Raw genomic sequence first — 14,505 nt, 5'->3', positions numbered from 1 at the left:
GCTTCTTGCGAGCAGAAATACGAAAGAATTGAATTATTTATATTTTGCTTAGAAATATTCGATTACGAAAGCTTTAAACAAAGTAACTGGACCTGTTGTAAAGCTTCCTTAATCGCTTAGCTAAATTCAAATATTAAGTTTAATCTTCTGTCTTTCCTTTGTGACGCGTCATTTCCAATCTTTTCTTGCCTGCCTTGCATTAGATTATCGCGATATTCAGATTAGACTTTATCCTGTCGTTTTAAAGCGACACACACAGCATGTTAGGTTACTGCAAAAGTCTAGATTGCTACTAGTAAAAATAAAAAAGAAGAAACGAAAGAACAAGCGACGAGAGCAATATTGGAAAAGGGAGTGTAAAAAAACAGATAATCATTCCTTACAGATGAAACTTTAATCTTGCAATTGAACTTTATCAGAGAGAAAAAGCAAAAGTTCAGACACGCGAACAACGACGCGCTATCTTCTCAGAATTTCTAACGTCTTTACAGCACGGAACAGGAACGATAGCAAAGTCGGAAGCGAAAAGGAAAAGAGAACCATTTTAATCAACATTTTCTTGACCGCATACGGCGGATACGTCCGATAGAGCGTCGACTCGTGCTACTGGCACGACGCGTTCACCGTGACTTTCTGGCGTTTGACTTCGTCGCGACAGCTCGTAAAGCGAGGAAAAGTGCAAAAAGGAATTTTCTATGGCGAGTTAAATGGGAAACGTTCGTTCGGGAAGCCGCAAAGCGTGTATCGGACGTTGGCATCCGACATGTTAAAACTAATTTTCATCGTGTGTTACAAACGACCGCGTTTTCTGCGATAATAGAAAGTTGTGTAAGTTGCGCCGATCTACGTATAAAGGTAAATTGCGACTAACTGAATCGGACGAACGATTCTACGGGCAACGAGCCTTCCGATTAATCATCGCTTTCCTCTTGCTCTCGTTTAACCTGCTACGAGATGAAATCGTCGACAGATCTTGAACGGGAAATATAACGCGCGCTGCCTTTTGTCTTTACCCTCTTCGGGATATTTCATTCCCGTACGAAAGAGGCTTTGGGAGATGTGTTCCCGCCGGATTTCAGAACGAATTCTCTTTGGAAAATCGTCTACCGCTTCTGCTCTGCCACTGTTTGCCAGCCATGCGGAATATTGAATACGCGCGTGCTGAATGGAGTGATAAAGGAAACAATTTGGAACGGAGTGGTGATCAAACGTGCTCGAGTGTTAACGCAACACCTAATTTAACTTTTGTTCGATCAACTTCCGATATTAGCGACGAGGTAGATTTTGTTTGGCTCGGACCTTTAAAGCTTTCGAGGAAATTATGTCGTAAAATATTGCTGCATCGATTGGAGAAAGAGATTCCATCTATGCAGAAATTTTATAACGAGATTTAGGAAGGAGTGGACTGGCAAGAGAAACAATTTGGAGCAAGTAAGATCAGCGTATAAAATATAAATCTCTGTTTGGCCAACGTCCAAACTCCGTAAGTGCAACTTCATTGGCTTTCGATTCTTAAGATATCGTACGTGAAAGAATTGCATTGTAGAATTTGCACGTATCGATTGAAAATAGAAATTTTTCGTACGTTTTCAACTTTGCAACCTGATTTGTACAAGAAACAGATTAAGGAAATTAAGAGAAGTAATTTAAGTAAAGCAACCTAGTACTTGACCGTGTAAAACGTTAACGTTATATCTGTTTAAACTCCAGGGACAACAAATAGAGCTTATGGCCTCCGATTAGTAAAACGCGCGAAAGAAATTGCGAAGTGAAATTTTTAATTTCCGTTGAAATGATTAAGATTAAAAGATAATCGAGAGTAATCTGATCGTGTTATGCTTCAATGCGGTATCTCTGTTCGATTAATTTCCGAAATTCATAACACGAGATATATAAAGACGTATAAAATAAATGGCGATGTAAAATGTTCACGCATCGATCGAAAGGAGAAACGTTTCGAACATTTGTAAGACGCTTCGAACGAGATTTGCGCGCGGAACGGAAAAAGGACGTTCGAAAGGCTTGGAACATTAAGTAATAGCTTCCCTCCATTCTTTCTCGAAATCGTCCGGTGAGGTCAACGAGAGATTACCGCCGTATTCGAATCGAAAGACGAGCAATGCCACGAAGGCGAATGAAATCGATCGATATTCCAAGCGACATGCACTTTTCTACCAATAATTCACGCTTGACGTGATCGTACTTAATAAACTATTCGTCGTAATTAACGGTGAGAGACACCATTAAATGGCGACATTTATAAAGGTTTTACGTATCGAATATCGACATTAATTCGACATCTCGTAGGGAATAAACAGCCAGCATTATTAGCCTAAACATCGGTTATTTTAACACATCGATATTTCATGCGACCAGCTAACGCATCGGATAAACACAGGGACACTCTGTCCATCAGCGTGACGTATACGGTTCAATTTGTAATCATTATCGTTAATTATCGGCTGGGTTTTAATTGCGCGAAGAATTATCATTTCCACTCTTTACCTTACTTATACAACGATAATTTGAACCTATTTGCTTTAAGGTTCAAGAATAACGCACACCTTTCTAACATCCCTTGTACGGACGATGGTAATAAGTTACTTCGTTCTTTCGTAATTAAGCAACTAGTTTTCCTGTTTCTTGCGTATTGTGTCGAGGAAGAGGTAGCGTATAATTAATACAATGTTATTACAGAATTTCGAGAGTAACTCGATAAACGTCAAAACTGATCGAGCGAGGTAATCGGTTGAACGTTTATACTTCGTTCGATAAGAATGCTCTAATTCTTTTACCTTTCGTATCACGCAGCAAAGTATTTGAAATTTAGCAGATTTTACAGATTTAATTCTACATTTTCGAAAATTATTCCGCAATTATTCCTATTACGGGATAATAAATCTGCCGCGATTCTTCCTACGATTTTCGAACAGCCGTCCATATTTCTCGTGTAATAACTTATTTTTGACGAAGAGAACACGAACGAGCCAGGAATGATTAGGCCGCGATTACAGCGCTAGTTTCGCTACGTTCTCCCTATTGTTCGGCATATTTTCTCCAATAAACGGTTCATTTGCATCGATTTCGATGGGCGGCCAAGCAGTTATTGGAAAGTGTACGGCGCCGTGGTTTCGATATTAAGCATTGGCCGTGGTTATCCGGAAAAGTCCGCAACTACCGGTCCGTTGAATTTTTATCGCAACGAAAGGAGCGCTCGCTTTATTTTCCCTTTATCGTGCATACTTCGTTCCCTACATTGTTGATCCATTATCTTTTATGGAATACAACATGTCCGACCTCGATCGATCAATATTTTATCAAGTAGCGTAATCAAATATTCAGAAAGTACCTAACCGAGCATTTTGTAGCACAATTCTTCCTTCTTTATCTATTCTTCGTTCTTTCTTGTTAAACCGATCTCTGGCTTTTTTGTGGGAAAAAAGATTCAGTGAGTAGACTTTACGGTTTTGTAAATTTACAATACAAGCCAAGTTTCTTGGTTTTGTTTGTTGGTATTGATCGGCGCCTCTGTATCGCGATCTTTCGAAAGGGTTTCGAAAGATAAATTCGCCACTGGCAACATACTCTTCGGTTATGTGTTCAAGAAATTAATCAATAGTTTCGAAGTAGAATCCTCCTTCCGCTCTAGTTTTGTGTCTGTCCCGAAAATTTGGCGAACGTCTTACTTTCAACTTTCTTTTTATTAAATTTTTCTAAATTTTGTGAATTAAATTCGATGTTCAATCTATAAAAATCGGGATTGCTACTATTTACCTTATGATATCGTTTGAAAGAAGAATCGTAAAAACGAATTCTACAATCAAACCTATCGCCTTTCAAGCGTTACTGGCCATATTTTCTTTGTACTAACAGTTAAAAATTATAGAATTAATTTCCTTATCCAGATAGGTAATTTGAAATAAATAAATAATATAAATTATAGATCTACGATAAAGGAACTTGTATTGACATCGATATAATAGTCGTAATTAGCGGTAATTGTTGCATAATTAAAGCCCTTGGCTCGAATGTTCATTATCAATGCGTATCAATAGCAAAGATGAGCGAAATAACTATTATATAATAAATAATAATAGTTTAATTCGATTAAACGTTTTGCTTTGTTAAGATGTTTCCAGGATTATTGCAAACTAGACGCGATAAAAATTATGCCAAGTCCGTGACGAAGCAAGAAATTAACGTTGAAGAGAAGAGATAAAATTTAAGAAATACAAAGTATTCCGAAAACTATTTATGGTATTCACGTGCATGAAACTACAAATTACCAACGACTATAAGGACATGAGATATAGTATCAAACTACAACGAAACGGTACGAAGCGCTATTAATTTAATATATGTATCTGCTAGCTTCATCTTAAATTCAATGCTTTCTCGTTCCCATGGTGACAAAATTACTTCATTATGAGTAAGATTATAGAGCAAATATTATGAAATAAATCATAGAAAATGTGGTTCACTGATTAATTTAGCGACTAAAATATCTCTTTGCTATTACAAGCGATTCATTCATTTTTCATGCCACTACGAATACTATTAATATTCGGTATAATTAATAATATTAATTCTTTTATTACGATACGTTGCACTATATTCCAGATTCTTTTCGCAAGTCATATTTCGAAGTTACGACAGGATCTTTGCAATTAATTTCACAATTATATTTCCCTGTAACAAATTCAACTATCAGAATTATTATAATAAATTTAATAAATTCAATAAATATTTGGGAAATATCTCAAAGAATAACAAATTATACGTTTCAATATAATATTACCAGAACAATGTTCAAATAAATAATAATGGAACAATTAAGGCTATTTAGGAAGAGAAAAGTTTCACGAACGTCTCGTTCCTCAAACGACATCTTTATTTGCGCTGTTCCGCGAAAGCGACGTACCAAGAAGCCTCGAAGCTAATTCCAAAACTGAGAAATACCCAGCTCTTTGTACGAATTTTTCTTAATTGCGGATGACGTTTTAATTAAAAACGGCGTTCAACGAAAACAAGGGAAACGGTCGAACAAACAAATTAAAGTTAAATCACTGTTGTTACGTTGCGATCTTGTTTCATGGAAATTACAAAACCCGAAAGATTACCAAAACCTCGAGATAATTGCGAGATAACTAAAAAGCTCCTGATTCGCATTTTCGTTTAACCATAGACGTCAATGCTAGAGTTTTCTGCAATCCTGAGCACGTAACATGGTAGCTACGTGATTGGTGACACGATGCCATGGTACAAACGCTAACAAAGTAAAGTTAGTTTCTGTTTTCGTCCTAAAATTTCATGCGGAGGCAAATTAAACTAGGTATAATGTATGTATCAGTGACATTTAGGTTCTGCTAATAAATAATTGAATTGCATGGAACGATCGGATTAACTATCCTTAAATAATATCAGAGAATAATTTGTAATATAATTAATTGTGCAGTTAGGTAATTGAGAATTGTAATTGATAAAATTTGACATCTGTTAATACAGCCTTGGTTATATTTTCCTTTGAGGGTATTATACCAAGAGGGTGAAATGAGCATTTAAAATTGAAGTGCAGAAAGTAGGTCACTTAATATTATACAACGTAATTGCCTTTTCGTTGTTGCAATAATAAACTGATCAAACTACATCTTCATCGTGTATGGTACGATTTCAAAGGTGATGTAAATAAATTTGTTCTACATATTCTGCTTAAGCCGAAGTTGTACGAAAATACGGAACGAAGCGTAGAAATACGGTTATTAAAAAATACATTCGTCGAATCCTTTTCGATACTCGTTAGTTATTAGAGGAAATGGTGTATAAACAACAAACTTTTTTTAAACCCATTAATAACGTAAACGATTGAAGCGACCATGTTAAGTGACCCACTTTGTATATTACATCATTCCAGTCAATGTCAGTATTTTTACAAGTCGTCTATTCTTGTCACTTACTTGTTTTATATGATATTTGGATGAACTTTTTTCCTAGCTAATTAGAAAGTTTCATTTTTCTACCACAGAAGTGTAAAACAACACGTTCATCGTCACTGGAAACAAAGAAGAAACAATCTGTTCCATCAGAAACACGCCCAATTATCTTGCTGTGCCTAGTTTGACTAAAATATTCTGCCTTTTGGATATAATTAGCATCTGGTGTAAGTATCCTTCTCGAAGAAAGGGAACAGATGTAAAGATTTGTAACGAGTCTAGAATCCAGACCGGGATCGTGAAATTGCAAAGAGGTTAAAGCCTCGAAGGAATTGTTTGCTTCGCGATGAATCAAACTCCGACAGTTAAATTTATCCGCTTCGCTCAACAATAAGTCATCGTCGACGCTTTTCTTCTAGCATCGGCTCGCCTCTATTAATATCCTCTTCTGTTTATGTTCGAAAGTTTGATGAATCGCGGCATAATTCACCGCGAGTCATTTATACCTTTCGCATTAAGATTCTTTCAACTTTCGCGTGGTTATACTTTCCCTTAACTCAAATACGGAATCACCCCATACTTTAGGATCGCCTAATAAGACTAAGATATTAATTTTCTTTCAAAGTATACTGATTTCATTCGTAAAATGACAAAAATTGATACATCGAGTTGGAAAATCCTACGACTCGTACGAAATTTTTGTTCAATGTGGGAATTTCGGTAAAGTTGATGTATCTTCTACGTTTCTACGTTCTCAGATTAATCCATAAACTACAGAGAAATTATTTTTTTCAACGTCCTTTGATACGTTCGATATATTGTCCACGATATTTGTCAACAAGAGTATTTGTATTGCGAATTTGTTTCAAACGCAGTACAGCTGGCCGTATATAGGACAAGGACACTGTATGAAACGTCCGAGGTAACAAACAGAAGCCCGTCCGACGATATCCAGTTTATTTAAAAACGAATAGCCATAGCCTCAAATTGCGATCTCCGACCTTCGAAATCAGGGTTTGTCGATTGAAACTTTTTCATCGAAAGGCGAGGCACAATTACGCGCGATTAACTTTGTTACCCTTCTGCCTGATTAGCATTTTTATTCGTGAAAATGCGCTAGCCTTCATCCACGCTCCCTTTCTTCCCCTCATACCTCAAACGCATATTTTCCTTTTCCTTTTGAATGAAAGCAAAGACAAAGGGAAGCAAATAGAGATACTTTAGAACGAAGTCGTAAGCAAGTGAGTGGCTCGTAGTAGTAAGTACAAGTGTAAATAGCCGTAACGCGGAAAGCAAATATACTACGTAGAAAATCGTAGACACTCAAACACTAGACAAAGATTTCTCGGATTAAACTCGTCCCTTTTGTACGAAACGTTCGACAACGATAATATTCTACGGACGATTTGCGGAAATCGGAATCATTTTAACACAGATTGACGAGATTTCGAAATATCGACGTTCGTAGAAATTCCGATTCGACGTAATTTCAGCGCAAACATCATATCTTATCATCATATATAACGGTATGTGCAATCGAAAAATTTATACGTTTAATAAATTATTCCCGACGAATAACAATCTCACGTCGTATCTCTATATTCTCTGGCATTATCCTTTCAACACGAACGACGTAGGACTCACTCGAAATCTAACAAACGACTCACAGATCACTCGTTACGAATGCTTTCTCAATAAGAACCCGCTGTCAGTCGTTCCTCGATCGATCATTCGAAACGAAAGCACCACCTGACCACAACCATAGATCAAACCAATCCACGTTCTCGTTCATCGACAACGTCGAACGCGCTATCAAGTCGAGTAACCACCATGAAACGATCGCACTTCGTTTTTCGTTCAAACGAAAGTTGACGCGCGATCTCGGAAGCGATACGTCGAAGACCGTGAACCGATATCCGTCTCTCGCTGGACCATCGTTTAAAGTGCGCTGACCCTCGGGTACTCACCGTTTCCGTGATCGTGCGTGTCTCTTTGTGTCCACCGATGGAAAGACCTCGGGGGACAGAGTAGAGCAGTTTCACGTAGAAATCCTGATGGTGAACGGGTCGTGTCGGATGCGTGGACAAACACGGCAGAGAGATATGCGACGGAATGAAAGAAAACGAGCGTTCGTACGCGATAGAACGAGCGCGCCTAGCGGTCGCAATGGAATACCCACTTGTAGAGCCGGCGGATGACCGGGCGCGTAAACTAGACTGGCGGGTTGGCAAACAGGTGAGATGCCGTCGCGTGCCCGTCTTTCTCTGTCTCCGTTCCTCGCGCTCTTTCCATCCCACCCTGTCACCCTCCTCCAATAACCCGGCTGGTCCGTTTTCTATCTCCTTTCCTCCTCCAGAGATTCCCCTCGCGTGCTCTTCGTCTACATGCTCCTCCCACTCCCGCAGCGTTTCACAAACTGTCTCTCTCTAACCTGACACGAGTATCAACCCCCAGATTCTACAGTAGGCTTGTCCTTGTGGTTCGTATTTACTTCGTATGGCTTCTTATTATGGGAGAATGTGAAATTTCGACGGATCTTCCTTTCCTTTTGATTTTCCAGATTCTTCGAACCGCGCGCGCAACACATCGTTCGTCGTTCCTTTCATCCGATTCTCTTCCTTTATCCGCCTCCTTAGGGGCTATTTTCACGTTACTTCCTTGTACTTCATTATCCCCGTGCTGCTGTTTCTTTCCACTTCCATCGCACATGAAATCGTTCTGCGTGTTTTCCGGTCCCTATTTGCGTGTCTATCTCCATCCTTGTCCGATCGAGGACGCGTTCGCGTAGCATTCGTTGTTCTCGATTCAGTATCTCCTTCCCTCGTCGAAGCAGAGAACCCTCCTATCTCGTAATTCCGCTTTTCACTCTTCTCTCTGCCGGCGTTCCTCCTTTCTCTTTGTCTCCCTTTCTCTCGATCCCACCCCCATGCTCGACCCCTTCTCCTCGCCACTCTGATAACCCTACCTAGGAGCATGGGGCTCTCCCTACCCCCTGCAGGGGTTACAACCGGAGGTACTTGCGTGCGCAGCACGTCCATCGATCTATTTCAGCTCACCTACGCTCTCCTGGCAAGCCTGGCCCATGTACCTGCCTGCTGCCTGTCCGCTCACGCGGCTTCTGGGTGCGTTCACACCGACCTAAGGTGTGGACCAACGGGACAGAGATGTTTTATTGCGATCTGGAACGCGAATCCCTCCGAGGATGATGTTAACTGCGTTCCACTGTCGTAATAACGGAGGATTTCGGTGGATCTAGCGAAAGGCGAGGGTATCGACTTCTTGAGAAAACGGCAAAGTGTCGTCCTTCTCTCGATATCCGTGATAGATTGATAAGGTGTATTCGATCGCTTCGGCGTACACTTGATCCGTGTCATTACGTTCTCTGTTCCCGCCGTTTCACGGTCAAATCCCGATATTTTGAAAGATTTTACCTTTGGAAATTTTGTTGGTTGTTTTATGCGTGGAATGTCTTAGAATAATTCATATCCTTCCTTTTCTTTATGCGTAAGACGCTTTAGAATAATTCGCACATTTCGCTTTCTTCACGCGTAAAATGCTTCGGAATAATTCATATCCTTCTCTGCTCTGGAAATATTATTGAAATAACAAAAAATCACGAAAGACCGCGTTTTACCTAATTCTGGCTGATAAAACTGACTTAATGCCGAATGCGCAAACTGTTGAAATACGAATTGCTATATTCGAGCGAAAAGGAAACCAGGACAAAAGTGGAGCAAGCAAATTCGGAAAACCGGACAAGCCACAGGGATTTCATAGATTCTGGGCTCCTAAGAAGTTTACAAATGAGATTCAGTCAATACCGGAATTCGGGGCTGACGGAACGAGGGCGGTAACGCGGGAAGACGTAGAAAGACCGAAAGTTGGATAATGTGTATTTGGTGAAACTGTTAGGGTACTTCGTTTACGTATTACGTAAACCATGGTTGATGCAGATGCACTGGCATTTTGCTAGACGATCGCTGTCGATGCTACGAGGAACTTTGGTTCTGTTTCTTCGACCAATGTTTCGAGATTCTATGCTATTTATTCTATTATCATACATTCAAGTACGTCTCTTATTCGTTTCGCTTCGTTGTCTAATAATAACGATATTGGAGTTTAGTGAAAAATTGTTGCATATACGAAATTTATAATCGTATTAAATTAATTATATTTTTCTTCCAAACTTATTTTATATGTATCAAACTTTTTAAAATAATTATAAACTATTCTCTAATCAAGAGTATCGTTAAGCTTATTAGAAACATACTTATCAGAGTGATAGCTTTCAAGCATCGATAGGTACGAATAAAATTTTCCACGTAATTCGACCATATTATATTGAAAAATTAAACACAATGGACTGGTAGAAATGCATGGCAAATGTAGTTTGCTGACTCGACAAGGAGGTTTATAAAATGTAGGCAAGCCATTTATTAAATTTCCCGGACCAATCAGCCTATAAATTTTAAGCTAAGCTGGAGATAAAACCTGATGTAGTTAGGAACACATTCAACCCGGGTAAAGGCACCGAATCACGGCGGGTCTACGACGGATCGTGGATCGCATTTCCACCGATTTTCAATCGTCCAAATAGCATTCGTATTGGCACAAATCGTTCGTGTCCGTTCCTGATATTATATATCGCGTTCGTTTCGCTTCTGTCCCGAGCTTTATGCCGCGCACAATGAAATTCCCAATCAAAGCGTGATATTCGTTCGAACACATTTGTTATCGATGCGGTCCGAGCCTTTACCATGTGACGATCTCGATAAGAGAAAAAAAGAAAGAACCAGCGAAAAGGAAGGAAAAAACATAGAGAGGATTTAAAGAAAATTATCCCTGCGATATTAAATCCACGCGCTACCTCTTTTTCGATATATTAAGAAACCATATACCTTAACCATTAGCAGTCTCAAAATACGTACCTTAACCAGAAGTAAACGATATAATTTCATTAACATAACATCTCTTGTAAAATGAGAAATTAATAGCCTATGAACGAGAAGTTTATATTCCACAGTTTGTGGCTTGCCGATTCATTAATATTATTAGCTATTAAATTATTACGTAGGAGAGTCCAAACTCTCGGTTTAACATAAAGTTATCACCCTTTAAAAACAGCTAACATAAAAATCAAATATGGTATCCTATCGTAATATTCGAGAGTTAACGTTAGGAGAAATGAAAAGCTGTCATACAATATACGCCTCGGTCTTTTCATATAAATTACCTACTTGTTTTATCTTCGATTAACGGCACTGCTCTGAAAATGGAGCTGACGTAGAAATACGACCGGTTAATGAAAACTATTGGTTCCCGTGCAAACGATCTTACAAATGCGAACAACGATGACGGTAGTCGAGCATGCGGGCGTTACAAGGAACAAGTGGAAATCTTTATTCAACGACCGTCTAGATTCCAACAACAAGCCTCTTTATTGTTTCCGTGTTTCGATAGCTCTTGTTTTGTTCTCAGTTATGCTTAACTTATCGAATCGTAGAATTTACGATTACTTTTCGTTTCATTACTTTTGCTTCGATGATAAATCTGTGCGGTGCAAGAATAAAGGACTATGATTGAATTTTTCAACGAATTTCATTAACTCTTAAACAAATTAAAATACCTTAACCGAATAGATGTAAATAATAGAAATACATAGAAATAAAATTTGATGGAAATCATTTTAGTTTCGAATATTATTTTTGAAGTTTTCAAAGTTACAAAGTTGCTGTTATTATTTAATTATTGGATTTTCCTATGTTAGGATATCGTGTATCTTCTGTCTCATTTTCTTCGACTTGTGTTACGTTCAAACGCAATTTCCCACGGAAATGTCAACTCGCACGAACAGCAGGACGCGAACGATCTGTTACAGAGACAGTAATAGTTTCAGGTCTCGTGAACATTTCAAACGTTGACTCGGCCAACATGTGTTGCATCTCTCGCGCAAAATATGACGTATGAGAAGATATAACGTATAAAATTTCTATCTATAAACTATCTTTTTTGATGTATTTCATTTCATCGAGTTCTAGAACGGATTCTCACAATTTTTCATTAAATTCAACAAATCCTGCACGATCATTAAGAGATTATTCGGATCTGTAGTAATGAAATTCTTCGTTTGTATCGATGAAAAACTGTTAGGAAATATTCGGCCAAGTATTTTGTTAAAATTCAAAGATTTATGAAACTGAATATTTCGAATGTTCAATTTCCTATCCTTTGAAAACGAATAACTTCGAATCTCTTTAATGAAATTCTATTGCAACGATAAAATCTTATAACAGCGAGAATAGCTGTTCCCTATCCAATAAATATTTCATACGGCAATCTATATATTTCTATTTTTTCATTTGCATTATCGTAACGATATAATCATCGTACAATCAAAAAGCTCTAATTGGATGACTTTACTGTTCCTTAAAAACAACATATAAAAACTACCAAGCTCCATAGTTCTTTTCTACGATTTAATATCACCGAAACCCCTGTCCATCGTTTCTAGCACGGATCTCTCAAAACTTTTAGAATCACTCGACAAGTTATTCGACCCTCGTGGCGAATCATCAAAGTGTCGGTCGTAGAGCGGAATTTATTTTTCTGACACGAAAGTTCCTTCAGAAATCCGGCCGGTTCAAACGCGTTGAATTTACCTTTGCACCTGTTTAAACCCTACCGCATTTTGCCTCAAAGGTACGTATTACAGGACACGGGAGAACAATGAGGTGAAAATTCACATTATTCTACCACGTGTATCTAAAACGCGGAAACGTGTTCAACAGTTCAAAATGGGTTGAATTCTAACGAAACACCGGTGCAGAAACGTGTACGATCAACGTGACACGATTAAATTCGTCGAACGTCTCACTCGTTTCCTTCCTTCTTCCTTCTTCCCGTCGCTCTGTGTTCAAGATTTTTCCTCTGTATAATGTCTCGTCGGAGCTGAGATTCCAGGTCGAGAGATGCCAGGCCATTAACGACGATTGTCGACTCGCGAAGTTGAATGAAGGTGTAGCGACCGCTCTTCGACAATCAGACGGGGAATTCCCGCAATCTTCTTCGTCGATGGTCCATTTCGTCTCGGCTCGCTGATCTCGATATCACCGATAGCAACCGTAATCATAAAATCCGTACATTATGATTAGACCAAACGAAAGATCAAAAGTGGGAAAGATTTAGTTCGTGGATGAACTGAATTCCGTGCTACAGGGCGATATATTCGTTCTCCAGTTGCGAATATAAGGCTCGTTAAATTTCTATCACGTTAAATAATTTCAGCACGTTGAGCTTCTACTAATTCTTCTGTGGCTCGTGATACATAATATTGATCTGCTGGTGGTAAAAACGTGGAATAAAATGTAACATATTGCGTATATCGAGAGCTTCTGTATTTATATTGTAACATGTGAAATGATAGGCAATTTCGCGTAGTATGTACTTATTTAGGATAAGATTAATTGAAAAAGTTTAAAGTAGCATTGAGTATTTGTTCGTTGAGTAAATTACTGTATGTGATATCTCTTTATTAAGAAGATAATGAAAGTTTCAGTTGACAAAGCAAATATTATGATTATTCTGTCATATCGTGGAAAAGGTTTTTAGCTATAATTAAAAAATCATTTTTATATTTTATAAACTTACATGCGTATATAGATATGTTCGTATATCGATTATGGACAACACGAGAATCGTAATTTTCAATAGAATTCCCAGAATTGTTAAAAATCAGTATCAAGATCGAATAATTTTCCAGGAGAATATCGATAATATATACGTATGTTACAATATGGTTACTATGGTGACAAATCTTTTGAATACACCTTCTGGCTGTGTACACGAAAGTTTCGTTGACACGTTCAATAGACCTTATCGCACAGTTTCTGCCCGCTTTCGGGATCGCCAGCGCGTTTTATCAGAATTTATTCACTTTAAGACAGCAGATGGCTCGATAAGCCAGTTAATCAAAGCGGAAAGGAACAGAAGGAGAACCAACTTCGAAGTAACTTTGGCTTCTGCGAATTTCTATATCTTAATGCATCGTTTCTCTTTACATTGATTTTCTACAATTTTCAAGTATTCCAGGAGAATAGTGCTATGTACCTGAACTATTAACTTTTCTACATACGTGCTACATGCTAGTAATATTAAATAACTACGTTGTACAAGCGTACAAATTGAAATATTGATAAAAAAAAAAAAAAAATAATAAACCAATTTTTCATTATTTCAAACAATACCGATTTTTGTTCATTTTATAGAAAGAATTAACCATAAAATAGGAAAACGTGAGATTAAAACCAATTTCAATTTCCGACATATAATCGAATTGTTTTACGATAAACTTGTGTGTGATTTTATTATTTTTCAAACATGAAACAGTCTCAATTCCGCGGATATTCGCTTCAGAGACTTATTATCGCAGCGTCATAATAGCGTATTGTTGATTCAGTGATCAGATTGCCCTCAACTTAGATTGAATTCAATTTCTAACGAACTTTAAGCTACGTTCTCCTACATCAGCGGTAGAACAACACCCTGGAGGAGTATCGCGACTGATATATCAATATGA

General features: G+C 38.1%; 1 protein-coding gene across 3 annotated transcripts in view; it reads right to left on the bottom strand.

Annotated features, from left to right (window-relative positions):
• Unc-13-4a (BAI1 associated protein 3) overlaps nt 1-8,769 on the bottom strand; it is a 124,746-nt gene extending 115,977 nt beyond the window's left edge. Inside the window, exon 1 of one of the 3 annotated variants that reach the window (XM_072013534.1) lies at nt 7,898-8,769. The gene's annotated coding sequence lies outside the window, so the exon portion shown is untranslated. The remainder of the gene's footprint in view (nt 1-7,897) is intronic. The other 2 variants (XM_072013524.1, XM_072013528.1) reach the window with 2 other exon arrangements.
• Nucleotides 8,770-14,505: the final 5,736 nt, after the last annotated feature.

This window comes from Bombus fervidus, chromosome 2 (assembly GCF_041682495.2).
Source record: "Bombus fervidus isolate BK054 chromosome 2, iyBomFerv1, whole genome shotgun sequence".
Classification (NCBI taxonomy): domain Eukaryota; kingdom Metazoa; phylum Arthropoda; class Insecta; order Hymenoptera; family Apidae; genus Bombus; species Bombus fervidus.
This window is presented reverse-complemented; position numbering and strand designations above follow the sequence as displayed.